At 42.1% G+C, this 17,165-nt stretch overlaps 1 pseudogene; it reads left to right on the plus strand.

Annotated features, from left to right (window-relative positions):
- Positions 1-12,344: 12,344 nt before the first annotated feature.
- On the plus strand, positions 12,345-13,306 carry LOC116909571 (annotated as a pseudogene).
- The last annotated feature ends 3,859 nt before the right edge of the window (positions 13,307-17,165 follow it).

The following is a 17,165-nucleotide window of genomic DNA, read 5'->3' on the forward strand; positions in this document are numbered from 1 at the left end:
TACAATCTCCACACTGTGGCTCCCATGGAATTACTCAGAGTCCCTTGCAAAGGCTTTGAGCTTCCCTGTGATTTGTCATTTCCATTATCTACTGGTTGACCCTGTTTTGTGGGCAGATTGTGCTGTGTATAAGCTTCTGTTATAAAAAAAAATTCTGTTTCTATTGCATTTCTATGATATGAACATATTGCACCATGGGTTTACCACTTTTCTATTACATAAGATTAATTTGATGACACTAATTTTTATTTCTCTCCTCCAACAGAGATCCTCATGGATCAGTTCCCAGGACTCTACAAAGCCTTCCATTTCAAGCTGGAGAACTTCATGCAGGGCATAGGGCAGACTGGTGGCATTGAGATGGAATATTATCACCTTGACAGCTGCATTGGATGCTGGATACCCAGAAACTACTGGTGGTCATTTCCTGACGCCATGCAGGACCCAAGACAGCTGAGTCCTAACAATGCCTGATCAGTTACCTTAAGTGCTAGACACAACCTGGAGTCCCACAGAGCCTCTGTCAACCAAAGTTGATGCAGCTGCCCAAGACCAGCAGCTATAGGGAAGGACCCCATTCCTTTCCCCATCCCCTGCCAATGTCCACTTAGGGCTATACTTAAAACAAGTGTGAAAGGATTCAAGATGATCTTCAATCTATAGGCTAAATCGCTGGGTACCAAAGAGGCCAGAGCTAAGGAACTGGCCTATGTGAACACAGGACACTGTTAACCAGAGGATGGCATGGGAACAGTGACATGTTGTTGGAAAGTCATCAGAAACCTTTACCATTCAGACAAAGTTTGTCCCACGCGCGACTTTCCGCCGGCAAGAAGCACGCGAGACATAGAAATTCTTGCTATGAGTGATACTTTATTCCTATCTCATGGAGAAGCCCCGCGTGCCGGCTAGGCGCGCCTATTTAACCCTCAGGCAGGCATCCACACCTGATTGGTTTGCTTACTCATGACCTCATCAGGCACCCCGGAATGGGCAAAGACCCTGCAGAAGGCACTCTTGCACATCGCACAGTTAACTTCCTGAGAGGGGGGCTGGGCCTTGTGAAAGGCTGGCGCCATCTTGACTGACTTGGCCTTCCACGTGGGGCGCAGTGGAAGCCAGCGCCATCTAGTGGTGGCACATGTTATTGCGGCCCTCTACATCTCACCCTTATAATTATAATTTTATAGCAGTCATGATCACCCTATCGCGTGCAATGAGGAAACCTCAGCAATGTGCAGGGGCTGATCAAAGGAAATCACTGAGTCTCTCTCAATCCCAGTGCAAATGGACCCCACAGGTCCATGGGATTGCAGAGCAGAGATCTCAGAATACAGAAGAATCCCTCTCCTCCCAGTGCAAATGGTCCCACAGGTCCATGGGGTGCAGGAGCAGGGAACTCAGATACAGAGTAAATCCTGAGCAAGATAACCAAATTCCAGGGGAGGCCCTTTGTACAATGGCCACAAGTGCTTGAGTGAATAACGGCCTTGTCACGTTACTGTTGAGATCTGAGTTTGCAAACCAACCATGGTATGAATACTGATCCACAGCATAGGGCTGCATCAAACAGAGCCACTCCCGATAAGTAGTGGGCACCTCATTTGGTCCTCCTCAGCTGTTGCCACCAAGGGCCATGGTCAAGCCACTCCTATAATGAAATTTAGAATTTCCAATTGTTAGTAACTACTCCAGAAAGTTCACCCACTGTACTTGTCTAACAATAGATTGGGGAAGGATAACTCCAGACACTGCAGACACAATGTCTGTAGCAGTAATGGCTGCTACAATAGCAAAAGTGTCAAGGTCTTTTCCAGGACAGTTCAGGATCAGTCATTTTCTCTGGAACAACCAGCAAACAATGGAACCAATTTCTGAGATCTGTATGACCAGGACAGAGTTCTCCAGTCACTGTAGCTTTACACAGGTGGCTTTCTGTGAAGCTACAGTCTGTAAAATGGCAAAACCAGTTACCAGTTAAGGCAGCAAGAGTCACCAGGGAAATGAAGGGACAGGGGTAACAGCTGGAATCAGCAAGCAGCAGTGTACAGAGTCTGAGCGTAGGCCACAGTGGGACGGGAACACGCAGCGGTAACACTGACTGTAGCAACGGCAAAATCTCTGTGATGACAAAAGGTGAAGGGGGGATCTTCCACCTTCCTTTCAGGGCAGAGGAATGACTCTAGGGACCCGAACCACGAGAGCTGAATCTTCATGTAACCAGGATCAGCAAGTCTCAGCAACCACCCAGGCAGCTGGCACACTCTTGTAGCATCCTGTAGAAAAAACACAAACATTCCCTCTTCCCCATATAAAATATCTGGACAGGAACATGTCACTAAGTGGATCTCTCTCACCTAGGCAGAAGTATGCCTAGTTGTAGGGTGCCATAAACTTTGGCATCCAAATTTTTAAAATTGAAATAAAAGGAGCATATTTTAGCATACAGGGATAACTCCCCCTTTTTATTTATAAAGATATAGTAAAGATATTATTTATTAAGGTAAGTCCTCGAGGATTAAATTGAGGACACTGAGCACTTGTATATATAAATTGACTTGTATACCAAATTATTGTCTCTAGCATAATTGTATTGGATATATAAAGAATGAGATTTTTTTCACTAATTGTTCTTATGTAAGGCCTAATCTGTCTGGTATCTGTCCTCCCTAGTTAAGGAGCCCAGGCAATCCAGTTTAAGTTCTTAAATGGTCTATTAAGGAACAGTATTTAGTGCTCTTAATCACTAAGCCATCTCTCCAGCCCCTCACCAGCTTTATTTGCCTAAACATAAGCATTAATTAGAAATGTCAAATCCTATAAACATTGTCCAGATTCAGTCCAGCTGGCAGGGTGAGGCTGGGAGTTGAAAGTAAGCAAATGGAGCTTCCTCTTTTCGTGAGGGTGTGTTATCAACCCCATTACCATTTTTAAAGAGCTGGGTCTATGGTTTTGTTTAGTTGTCTGAGCCAGAGCACTGAAAGGACAGTGAGTTGTCAGACAATTTACACTGGAATCACTCACTGATTTTAAGTAGAAAACCTGTCTCCAATAAAGCATTAAGTAATAGAAATCAATTGTAAACCACAAACCACACAATGACTATCAGTATATGAAGTAAAGCTTGATTTTTAACATTTTAAAAACAGCGGCTAAAGCATGGAATTTAATAATCTGTGCTGAAGCAGCAGAAACTCAAGAGAATAAGCAAGTGATCCAATCATACCTGTAGCCTTTTCATTAGATGAACCACCTATAAATACAGTAAGCGCATTTCCTATGGGTAGTACGCACAAATATGTAGGAAGTACAAAAGCATGTAAAGAATAAAATTATCAATTTTGCCTGAAAAATTTGTATAAGTAATAGGCCAAATATCAGTATTTTGTAATAACCAATTAACTGTTGTTTGGAATAAGATATGTTTTACCAGGTTTCTTTTCAAAATACTTCCATGACTCTAGTCCACAACTCTGTACTAACACAGCTGAAGCTTTATCTCCAATGTGCATAACAAAGACCTAAGTCCTCTGGTAAGGTGAGGTACTTAGCCAAATTAACATATCTTTAGTAGCTTAAAATTAGTTTCAAATATTCTTATCTGGAGTAGTGCAACAGCTACTCCCCAAATATTAAAGCTCATTTTGAGAGCAAAAGTTTGTAGTAAAATTTTCATATACACTGAAAGATTTAAGGTTCTAACCTTTTACATTGAAGAAGTAACAAAATTATATAATATAAGGCTGTTAGCCATTCTTAATGATATCACTCTATGGGCTCTCTAAAACTGTAAGCAAGCTCACGAAGTGAAAACTCACAATTGCTATGACAAAAACAAATTGTATAAAATCAATCCTCTAAATCTGTCTTGAAATGGCAGTTGGAGTAAGGAAACTGGCTGTAATGCTCTCATAAGTTCTAAAACCTCATCAATCCTTTGTAAATCTTGTAACAATCTCTATCTGTTTGATTTTTCCTCAATTATAAATAAATTTGAGTTAGTCAATGTAACACTGGCAATCCTTAATCAAATCCTTAACACGACCTTAATCCTTGTAACACCAGACCACCACCACAAGGTCACCTGAGTTCTGAGCATTGACTAGGCAGCTGTTCTCGGGCAGTGGAAATTAGCATTAGAATACAGATAACTACAGGGCAAGCCCACGCTAAGACTGAAGCCCTAGTGAACTAGACTGTTGGGGAGAGGGCAGCAATGGGGGTTTTGGGGGGAACACCCAATAAGGAAGGGGAGGGGAGGGGATGTTTCTCCGGAAACGGGAAAGGGAATAACTTTCGAAATGTATATAAGAAATACTTAAGTTAATAAAAAAAAAAAAAAAAAAGCAAAACTTGCTAGGCAAGTGGAATTAACATTAAAATACAGATAACTTCAGGGCAAGCCACAGCAAAACTCAACCCCCAACAAACAATCTAGTCTCCAAGGCACCCCAAGTCTATCTATTATGTTGTAAAGTTTGACTGTCAATTCTACATTTGAAGCACAATGGTGCGGTCTCAATACCTTCGAGACAATGTCTTAAATTCTTTTAGAAGCCTGGTTTCTAGCATAAGAATTCCATAAAAATATTACCTCAATTTAGACCTGTCTCACTAGGGTGGCCCAATGTCACATGTTGTCTAGAATTACTTCATCCAAATTACAGTTTTAAGCCAACTTTCTGTTACCAATATTATACCTTTTTAACCATATCTAATAATTTGAAAGCCAATAGTCCACAACCAAGACAAGCAGAGCATATTTATACATTTAAAACCAATGAGAAACAAAATTGAAGTGGCTACACATATCTTAATATATATACACCAGACACCATTTTTACCTTTTTAGCTATGATTTTAAGAGATGCACCTTGTCACCTGTTGAGTCAATTAATCAGTCAGGGATTTTTCTAAGAGAAACAGCTATCAACTCTTGTACCAAAAAAGCTGAGAAGCTGTTAGTGCCTTTAAGATCAGCCCGTGTAGATGCTTAGCCAGCCTCTAAGCAGCTCCTCCAGCTAATCTAGACACCTGGCTCCAGGCACAGGGCTTCAAAGACCTGATTGAAACTGTTTTTTATTCATTTGTTCCCTTTTGAAATGAGTTAAAACCAAGTCAAGGTGTGTACGACCGGCAGATAAGGTTTTTACCATTTTTTCTTTTGAACATGAAACATAAAACATTTAAACAACGAGAAACAAAACCACAGATATACACTGACAGACACGGGGACATCCTGGTGCACCAGAGACAAACAATAGACAAAGAGGGAAAAAACTAGATGGTGTCCACGGTGACTATCCACTCGGGTGGAGTTGATATGGGCGATGGATTGTCTCAATTCCTGGACTAGTCCACCAACGTGTTGAAACCCAATTCCTGTAAGATACTGAGATATATTATCTGAGCGGCACGACCGACATTTGCCAATGGTATGGAAGTGAAACACAGCCCTGAATATTTTTACTCACAACCCAATTACATAAACTCCATCAGGCTGTGCACGGGCACTGAGATGTCCTTTTGTTTGATTCTCCTGAATAAATTTTCAGGCGGTCTGCCTCGATCAAATCTGATCAGCATGACTCTGCAAAGCTGTCGCGTCAGCGCACGGACGCCGCGGCGTCCCGAGAGCCGGCGCCGGAGCTTAAGTACACCTTTTACAGGCATAAAGACAAAATTTTTCTCCCAAAATATTGTGTTCCTTTTACATCTTCCCTTCTCACCCGGGGCATTCTTTCCCCAATATTTCACCTCTGGCGGTGGTAAGACCGCAGGGGGGCCTAGTGCTTGAGATCGATCAGGATCCTTTTCTCGTTGCAACTTTTCACTACCCTCTGTTTCTGACGCTCTGTCTCGCCCTTCCCCCAACGCTCTCTGCTTTGCTGTTAGACGCCGTTTGGCGGTAACTAGAAACTCAAAGGTCAATAGAAACCACCCGAGGGTTGCCAGAGCAACCATAGCGGCACCTGCCGCGTCTGGCAGGGGACTGAGTTGAAGCAGATCAAGGCTAGTCATGGTCTCTCAGAGTTTTTTACCTGCATTCCATAGCTTCTGAATTTCTTCCGTGAAACGGAGGCCTCTCGTAGCGCCGGCAATGATGTTTTTGTCCCGGGTTTCTCGGCACCAAATGTCCCACGCGCGACTTTCCGCCGGCAAGAAGCACGCGAGACATAGAAATTCTTGCTATGAGTGATACTTTATTCCTATCTCATGGAGAAGCCCCGCGTGCCGGCTAGGCGCGCCTATTTAACCCTCAGGCAGGCATCCACACCTGATTGGTTGCTTACTCATGACCTCATCAGGCACGCCCCGGAATGGGCAAAGACCTGGCACGAAGGCACTCTTGCACATGCGCACAGTTAACTTCCTGAGAAAGGGGGCCGGGACGCCGCGGCGAAGGCTGGCGCCATCTTGACTGACTTGGCCTTCCATGTGGGGCGCAGTGGAAGCCAGCGCCATCTAGTGGTGGCGCATGTTATTGCGGCCCTCTACATCAGTTCAGTACAATTTGGCTGAGATCAAGAGTGCAGAGTTGGCTCTGTCTTCCCCCGTGTGTAGACTAGCTCTGACTACACGGTGTACCTTACTGTGTCTGCCCAACTGCCTAAAGTTTAAGACAGAGAGTGACTTTTTTTGTTTTTCAAAAGCTACTCTTTAATAAACTCTAACTCTATTTCATGCTCTAATTCAAAACTCCCTTCTGCATTGAAATTATGAATCCCAGTGCCACCTGAATAAAGGTCTCTGTCAGCACTGCTGGGCTCCGTCTCCTCCTGTACCACTACTTACATAACAAAGAATCATATACTGTTAATATAAACATTTATGGATTTCATAATATGTGATTAGTAGTATAGATAGTGTCATTCTGAGAACATAGTATACCACTGTGTTCGTTGTTACTATTATTGAAAGTATCCATGTTCAGTTCACTGAATGAGAGAAACACAAATGAGCAATTTTGAACTCCTGCCCCAGTGCTGCCTGCCCTTCTTTTCAGCTTCTCATTCTTCTTTTTGTCTTTGAACTGTGACATCTCAAAATGGAAGAAAACTGTGCCATGTAGTGAGCATCAGATTGCAGGAGTCCAGGGTGTTGAGTAGCAGATTATAGAAGTCAAAGGTGGTGAGCAGCAGATTATAGGAATTCAGGGTGAGCTATAGGTTGCAGGAGTCCAGGGTGGTTCTGCCTTCCTCTCTCAGCCATCAAGACAATTGTGGTTTGTCCCTGAGTCCTAGAGATCTCTTCAGGGAGGTACTGTGGTCAGATAGGACTTGGTCACAATGAGTGGTGAGTCTAGGGTAGGAGTTTCCATCTGGTGCAGAAGAGAAGTTCTTCAGCGTCCTGAGTTCCAAGGCTATGCTCCCTGTGATCAGAGGAATCTCTAACCAATAGGGTACATGGCTGAACTCAGCCTTTATTTTTCCCCATGGCTGAATATTTTTCATTTCTTTCATAAAAATACTTGTATTACTCCTTACTATCCTTAATTTTCCTGATGAAGGAGAAATTCTAAAGGGATGGGTAGAATTGATGCCCACACCTCATGGGTTTGTCCTCACAATACTGGTGCCTGGTCTCCAAAATGTATAGACAGAAGATAAACTCTAATTCAGAATGTAAAGTGCTATAATATAAAAGATCATACTTCAAAGCAAGAGTACAAACAGTCTTCACCTTGCAGCTTCCAGAGAATCCAGCACTTCACACACTAAGTCCATGTTTAGGAACATGAAGGTCAGCCTGCTACAGCCTGGACAGAATCTGCCTTGCTGCCTAGATTTGTGAACACAGGTGTTTTGGAACTTGGCCAATTGGTTTACAAATTGTCTATGACTGCAGTTAACTCCAGTGGTCCGTGAACATCAACCAGTTTACTGTTGGTTCTATGTGGATGCATTGCTTCTTATAATTGGGGGGCTGCATTTTCTCCTCATGACAGCAGGGGCTCATTAAGAAGTCCTTGTGATGGACTGGTGGAGTACCTCGGAGGCAGACACTTGCCTGGCATGGAGGCTGCAGTTCCATTCTTCGCAGTACAGGTGGAAGAAAGGTGTTTGAGAGAGTGTAATAGGGAAAATGGAAGTGCTTTGCCAAATGTCTGGGATAAAGAAGCTGCGAAGTGTTGACCTTTCTGCCATGCTGCCCCTTTCCAGACTGGAGAAGCAGAGCCATGTTTTCCCCACTGAGGAAGCAGAATAGACTTTGTCATTAGGTTTTTGTGAAGCACATAAGCTTTGATTCCAAGCAATGCAAACTGATATAGACACATTACGTGGAATGCAAAACTGCCATTCACACAACTGCATTGACAGAGGTGTGTGTGTGTGTGTGTGTGTGTGTGTGTGTGTGTGTGTGTTTGTAATTTGTGTGAGCATGCTACAAGGGCTGCTTAGTTTGTACAGTGGTAGTCCCTGGTCTACTCTGCAGAGAAGTCAACCAAACAGCTGGGATCGCAATGGCCACAGAGACTCGAAGGGGAAACTGAAGACAGGTCCTGATGACAAAGTCTTGCAGTTCACGTTCTATTCTGAATGATTTGTACGGGTACTTGGCACTTCATGCAGGCAGGAAGAGCACAGTGCCATTGGCACAGAGACAGGGTATTGCCGAGTAACTTTGCAGTTTGGAGGACCGAGAAGCATTAGGCTACTCCTCACAAGTCACAGGTAAGCAGCTGTCCCAAAGAGAAGGCAGAACAGCTCAGGTTACCACACCTGACACTACTAACTCCACCTGTTCCATGGAAGGGTTGGACCAGGTCAGGCTAACGTCATTTCTACCCCAGGCTCTCCTTTGATCCCACTTGAGGGTACTTTCTAAACCTGGGAATAGAGAGTGACTTTTAAACTGGGACTTTTGCTCAGCTGTTGGCAATGTCAAGATTTACATTTTCATCTAAGACATTTGCATTTATAGAATGTTCTATAACCTTCAGGTCTCTGTTTAAAAAGAAACAAACATTTACAATGAACGCAGCTCTAAACAGTATGGCTTGGGACTTACAGCAGAACATGGACTGATGGAATTGGGGGAGGACAAAACGGCACAAGAAGGATGAGGCTTCAGGGATATCCTGTGTTTACAATATAGCAGCTGAAAGCCAAGTTTCCAAGTGCATGTCTGTGATGGCTGCTGGAACATTATATGAACACAGAGAGTAAGAGTGGGGAGAGAGAGAGAATTGTGGAGTGAATCTAGTTCTGGGCATACAATGACTGACTCATGTTAGGGCTGATTTTTATTTATGGTGGTGTTATTCAGGGTTATTTTTTTAATACTGTTTATGATTTTTTTCACTATAACAAAACTGAAGGTTAAATCAAGGTTCGGCAGAGGTTTCTGGTAGGATCTCTGGCTCTCCTAGTAACATTCTTCTTTAAAGTCCCAGATGGGAGTTTTCAACAAAAATCTTTATCTGACAATGAGACGAGTCCAGCCAGGAATGACATCACTTGCCTCCTTTTCCCTGTGCACTTAAGTAGCTTCTGTCTCTTACCCATTGTGGCCCAACTGCAGCAGCCTCTGACGGTAAGTCCATCTGACAGCACAACACAGCACAGCACAGCATGGGCACTAGACTGTCTGTTCCTTCCTTACATACCCTCTTTTATCTTCTATTCTTTACTGTTCTTTTTACTATCAGGAGAAAAATCAGGCTCCTCCTACTCTTCATTCTTGGTTTTGTGAGACAGGGATTCTCTGTATCACCTTGGCTGCCATGGAACTCAGTCTGTAGACCAGGATGGCCTCAAACACAGATCTACATGCCTCTTCCTCCCAGTTCTGGAATCAAAGGTGTACACTAGCACAACCTGGATCTTCCTAAAGTTTCCTGTTAGTGTTTGCTTATATAGAATTTTCTCTATATTATAAATGAAGCAGTAGGTGTTCCATAGACTAACATGCACACACACACACACACGTGTTCACAACAACACGAGTCTTGCCTTGCATATGTTGATGATCCCTGCCTCTGTCTCACAAGTACCAGGATTGTTGTAGTCATCTGTTCCACAGCCACCCTTCCTCCTGCATTCTTAATATTCATATGACAATGCTTTCATTTCAAAACTGTCTGTGGGTGGGATATTTAATTTCAAGTGTGGGTAAGTTTTTGGAGTTACAATAATTCAAAAATAATTGTCTTCATTTTACTCAAGTTTCATCATATGAAACATGAGATGAGTGATCTAAAGTAAAACCATACCTCTCTACAGAAGTAATGTGTCCCATAGAACCCAGGCAGGTGCCCATGCTGTGCCTACTCACAGGGTAAGTACTCACTCTGACACTGATTATATGACATGAGGCAGATACCCGAGACCCTGAGCTTCTCTTTTATAAAAGAGGAGAGTGTCCTGAGTTCAACAGAAGCACCGGAGAGGCTCAGGGATGCTGCTGGCTTAGGTTGCTGCTCTGTCATTGCTCTGCCTCCACTGTTAGTAATGCAAAGGGTTCACAATGCACCAACCTGTTCACATGGAATCAAATGGAACAGCAGTAAGAACATGACAGATGATAATCCGTTGCCCATGTCATACCACATTCCTGACCACACTGATGCCAGTGGTCCCCACTTAACAGAGAACTCCAACCATCCTAGCACACCTCCTGCCCCTCACCTGCCGGCTGACCTCCACTCACCCATCAGATACTGTGGGCTTCTCAGAGCCTGTGCATCCCTCCTTGTCTTGCTTACCTGTGTCCACCATCAGAAACTCAGTCAGCAGATAAACGTAAGGTGAGTGTTGAAAAGCTAACATTGTTGAATAGATCTGAGTTTCCTTTAGCGAATATGTTTGTGAAATGGTAATCTATCTTATTTCTTCCTATCTCTCAGTATATTTCCTGTCTGTATCTCTGCCCATCTCTTCCCAGAAGTCTCAGATATGTCTGTTATCTGTGTGAAGGCATCGAGAGGCTTGCCTTTCTGTGTTTCGTCAGCAGCTTGGGCAGTATATGACATTTCAATGGCCTCAGTATGTGGTTTGCTTTGTTGTTTTCATTGTTAGAATCTTGACACAGATGTAACATGTTCCTAAGAGTTGTGATCACAGTCTCAACAACCCATCCCTTGAAAATATTGCTAACATCTCAGAAACTGACTATTTCATTTCCTTCCTCTTGCCTATACTTACCAAAATGTACTATCTACTTGTTAAGAAATAATAAATAAATAAATGAACAAATAGAATAAAAACATTTAAAAATCTCTCTTTTAAAGTACGGTGGGCCTGGTCAGAAAAGATGGATGCATTTGTGGGATGCTAATTCTCACTGTGTTGTACCTATTTAAACCTTCCAACTTAATTGGTATTTAAGGACTATTTTCCCAGCACAGGTGGACACTGACATTGTTCAGTGCAATCAAGGTTAATGTGTCCCTGGATTTCTCAGCATTTAACACAGAGGCAGGGTGAGTGTGGATTGAAGGGTTCTAGGAATGGCTCCAGGAACATCTCACAGCTGTGTTCTTTGTTCTAAGACTCCATGCGGAAGCGGCTATCACTCCTTGGAGATGCTGCTGCCACACCCTGGCCTGGCAACCAGCAGTGACTGCTAAACCCTCAGTCTCCTGATGAAGCTTAGAGCAAATGGACAACCTGTGAGGACATGAACTAGGAGAAGCAAAGACCACAAGAGGTGGGACTTCCAATTAACTCTGTCTAACCACTGTTGGATTAGAAACACATTATGTGTATTATTGTGACTACATTTACATATGAGTATATTTATATGAATGTACATTGAAAGACCGTTCATCTATCAAAAAAAGTTACATGACAGATCAAATTCAATTTTAAGTTGGCTGTATGCATTACTCAACTTAAATCTTGTACCACATTATTTTAAAAACCACATTATTAAATAAATGCTAAACTGGGGAGTACATGCTATATTATGCTAGGAGAAGAAGCTCTACAATGGTTCTTAAGACCAATTTGTGTATTCATTAATGTCTGAACAATGTGTCTGTTTGGTTACTTGTTTGCACTCCACGTACACTGGTGTTTGTTGGTCCATTTTTCTTTGTAATTCACTATTTTTGTTGAGAGCAAAAAGTTATCTTGGAATTATCAAAATCTTGTTGATAGAGGACACTATTTGTCATGAGGAAAAACCATGATCACGAACTGTGTCACCTCTAATCTGAGTGGTTATAGGTCCAACCACAGACGGATGTGAATTATTAATTTCTTAAATTCCTTACATTATAAGTAGATTATCATTTTCAAATCTATACGCCCAGAAAATTTCTCAGCACAGTAGACTTATATGAATATCAGTAAGCAGTCACTAACCATAAACTTTCTTGGTTGCCTAGGAGACAACCCATGGACATTAACACTTGGATGAACAACTACACTGAACAGTCAGGTTTCATCCTGGTGGGATTCTTAAGTCACTCCAAACACCCTGCCCTGCTTGCTGTGGTCATATTTGTGGTTTTCTTGATGGCCTTGTCTGGGAACACCCTTCTTATCCTACTGATACTCTCTGACACCCACCTACACACACCCATGTACTTTTTTATCAGTCAGCTGTCTCTAATGGACATGATGTACATTTCTGTCACTGTGCACAAGATGCTCATGGACCAGGTCCTGGGGAACCACAGGATCTCAGCTGCTGCCTGTGGGATGCAGATGTTCCTCTACCTGACACTAGCAGGTTCAGAATGTTTACTTCTGGCTGCCATGTCCTATGACCGCTATGTGGCCATCTGCCATCCACTCCAGTATCCTGTCCTTATGAACCACAGGGTGTGTCTTCTCCTGGTAGCCACCTGTTGGCTCCTGGGATCCTTAGATGGCTTCATGTTCACCCCTGCACCACGACATTCCCTTTCTGTGGGTCACGGGAGATCTATCACTTCTACTGTGAGGTTCTTGCTGTGACAAAACTCTCCTGCACAGACACCTGGCTCTATGAGACCTTCATGTATGTGTGCTGTGTGGTCATGCTTCTGATCCCTGTCACATTCATTTCAGGATCCTATTCATCCATCCTTCTCACTGTTCTGAGGATGAACTCAGCTGAGGGCAGGAAGAAGACTCTTGCAACCTGCTCCTCCCACATGACTGTGGTCATCCTCTTCTATGGCACTGCTATCTATAACTACATGCTCCCTGCCTCCCTCCACACCCCTGAGAAGGACATGGTGGTATCTGTGTTTTACACCATTCTCACACCTCTGTTGAACCCACTAATCTATAGTTTTAGGAATAAGAATGTCACTGAAGCTATGAGGAAATGGTTTGGTATGAGCACCTTCTTCCAACAAATTGTAAAGTAACCCAGAATACATATTCTTTTTTGTCTCTATGCATCTGTTGATCCAGTTCTCATGCTGAAGTTATTCCAGATCCATCATGCCTCATTTCATATTCATACTTTTTTGTAGAACTCTTTCTCTATTCATAAATTTTCTTTGTTGATATACTTCTTGTCCATTCAGAAATCTTATTTGAGTTGTGCCACTGTTACATTTTATGAAGTTCATAAAGGCTATTTAATACTGTGGGACAAAAGTCTTACCATTTGACATTATGTCATATTGAAAAATGAAGAGTCATGAAGTGTTCAATTTATAAAAGTTAGAGTGAGACAGAAGAGCAGTGTTTAACAACATTAAAAAGGTGTGACTAGAGATCATTGACATATTGAAAGAATTATGTGTACCCTCTTGATAATTAATGTAAAATTAAAATTATGTAAAAATAAAGAACAAGATACAGTTTTCTCCCTTCAGCTCCTGTATTGTGATATAGTAAAAAAAATGTTTTAGAGATTTAAATTTGGATAGTACAATTTGCCCCAAGAGTTTAAAATGGTCAGGGTATCTACACTTGCATATAAACATATTCCCCAAAACCATTCACACAGTATATTCAATGGAAATGACAAACCACTTATTCTTGAGCCAAATGTGAATGACCATGGCCCAGGAACTTGGGTTCAAGTTTTTTTCCCAGTGGCATGTTTCAAAGTCTCATGGACTGTGACAAAGCACAAACAAGTCATAAACCATAACTCATGGCATTTTCAACTACACTTGTGGAAACCTCAGGAATCAGGTTGTGGCAAAGTGGGAAAATCTCTGATGTGTGTTTCAGATACTATCTGGTGACATGGCAAGCTTTTAGAGTTAGAGAAACTAGCATTCTAAGAAGCCAATACACTCCAAAGATGTGACCTGCTTGTCACAGACATGCTGGCAGAAACCACAGTGGGCAATGAATGGCTCCTCAGGACACTATAGACAGCCCAGGGTAAATGGGCTCTGTCTCTGTGATGTTCCAAAGCTCCATGTTCACAGGAGCTCCAATCAGTTTGCCAAATGCAGAATCTTTAACATGTGTTTGGCATTGTTCTCTGAGAGCCTCAGCACAGTGTCCCGTGTTTGCCAAGCATAAACCTTGGTGCACGAGGAGGCCAAATACTGTCTTATGACCTGTGGTAAAGAATCCCATTCACAGGTGTCTGGATGAGCAGGGCAGCAGTCTTTAAGAGAAGTGTCTAGTGCAGGCATTCTGATCTGGATCTGACTTGATTCCACTCTCTGTTCTGACACTGGGTTTACATGTGACATGTTACAGGAGTGTCATTCCTGAAGCTAAATTACAGAGAAAGCAGAGAGGCTGAAGAAAGCAAAAGCAGCAAATGAGAGAAACGGGTTTCTGAATCGAGCAGAACTGGAATCCTTGTTCAAATGGGCTTCCTGCATGTTTCCTCTCTGTTCTTCTACCTACAATATTTGAAACAATTTACTTTCTTCTTAACTTTATATTTTCTTGGGCAGTCAGGCAACATAGAACTCATTTCATATTGAGTAGATAGTTGTGATTTTAAGGAAGATTGTTCTTCAGTTTCTAAGTTTTCACAGCTCCTATTCCTTGGTCACACTTTGATTCCATCTTATGCACTGGTTTTATTCCAGACCGCAGTTATAAATTAAAATCCACCTTATAGAAGATGTCAGACAACAATATGGAATCTTTTTTTACTTCCTTCCTGACAGAACTGTCCTTTTCCCATGTAGCAAATATAACTTGGGCAAAGGACAGAAATTAGAAGCAAATTCATGAGAAGTCAGATGTCATAGATTATTGTGGACATAAATAAATCATTTATGTCACGATCAGAAATGGACATTCTCTCTTGAAAATGATGTGCTATTCCATTTTAGTGCTTCCAACCTCAAGACTTGGTGAGAGTGTCAAGGCCCCTTCTCATCACAAACTTCATTTCTGAAAGGTTAATTACATGCCAGTTCCTTCCCAGAACCAAACACTGCCACTTCTTCTTATATTTAACTATCATAAATACCAACAGTTCTACAGCCACATCACAGTGGGCCCATCACTCTCATGTCCAGCCATGGAGAACAAAGGAGTCCAATAGATGGAGGTTTCTGTGAGTCTATCCAGAAAATCTAGGGGACTCTAATTTGGACATTTGAAAAATATCATCTGTGTGGCTACTGCTGGCTCCCTGCCTAGGCTGTTTAACATAGGCTAGGAACCCCATTCACCAAGGCTAGAACCCACATCAGTCATTGCCCAGTTTCACACAACTAATGGACTTTCTCAAAGAGCTGAGAAAGATACCAGCTCTGAATCTCGAGCAGCCACACACACAAGAATGCATACACCCTCACATACATGTGCCCACTCATATATGCAAACACACATACACACCATACACAAAGAAAAAGAATAGAATTTAAAGATCTACCATTTGATAACTTCTTCCCATTTCCCTGCTGGCCTCTTAGTCAGCACAGCACAGAGATAAGTGTACATCAATGTTTGTCATGATGCTGTTCACTTTGGCTCAGTCATAGGACCAGCCTAGGTGTCCAGCAACAGGGCAATGAATAATAGAGAAAATGGGTTCAACATCCACAATGGAAAACTTAAACCATATAAGAACAAAGGTATGCGTTCTTTGAAACACTGAATGGATCCCATGCCATCTAAGCTGTAGTAGGTTTGAAATAAACAAGTGTATGTTGCCTATGAATAATGTCTGTCAGTTCTATTGGCACAACTTAGCTTTATAGGGTTTGCATTTTGCCAAATAGGTTTTCAAGATAAAAATTAAGTTAACCTGCATGCTATGCAATAACATTAGTAAGAGGCAAGTTTGCAATACTTTCAATAGCTGTTACTAAGTCACACTAACTGCATCCTTAAGTGGAATTTAAATTCCAAAACTGAAGTGGAGTATGTACCTCTGAACTCAAATTTGCTTTAGAAGAAAAAAGAAACATCAAAAAGAAGGAAAAAGAAAATAAATCTAGATTTCTCATTACTAAATAAAACTACCAAATATTTAAGTCATCTTTAGAAGTAAAATAGCCAGTAGAAGTCATAAAAATATATATTACCATAATACAGTGACTAGTTACATTACATAGTTAATGTGTATATGTAAAATGGTTTATAAATAAACACAAGAATTAAAAATGATGTTAAGGGGGGTTTGGGATTTAGCTCAGTGGTAGAGCGCTTGCCTAGCAAGAGCAAGGCTCTGGGTTCGGTCCCCAGCTCTGAAAAAAAAAAAGAAAAATAATGATGTTAAGGAGAGAGCTGGACCCTCGGAAGTGCAGGCACTCCTTAGAAAACAGAGGAAACTACCCTCTGCCCACATTCCCAACTCAAGGGGGAATCGCATAGTGCCATCTGTGCCCCCAGGGAGCAGGGACCTACCAGCAGTCAGGAGCAGGACTCTTCTGATTACGGCCTGTGAGGAGAACTGAAAGACAGTCAAAAGGAGCACCTACACACTTGAGAGCAGAGCACTCTGCTCCCAAAACGGTAAAAGAAAACAGGAAAAGAGGTCAACAGGACTGCTGACATGCAGGCCTACTGGAGGGAAAACAACTAGCAGAAAAAGCAAGACAAGCTAACGCCAGAGACAATCTGATGGTGAGAGTCAAACATATGAACCGAAGAAACAGAAACCAAGACTACTTGGCATCATCAGAGCACAGTCCTCTCACCAAAGCAAATACTAGATATCCAAACACAACAGAAAAGCAAGATTTAGATTTAATATCATATTTTAGGATGATGATGGAGGACTTTAAGAAGGACATAAATAACTCCCCTAAAGAAATACAGAACAACACAAGTAAACAGGTAGAAGCC

The sequence above is a fragment of the Rattus rattus genome, chromosome 9, assembly GCF_011064425.1.
Source record: "Rattus rattus isolate New Zealand chromosome 9, Rrattus_CSIRO_v1, whole genome shotgun sequence".
NCBI lineage: Eukaryota > Metazoa > Chordata > Mammalia > Rodentia > Muridae > Rattus > Rattus rattus.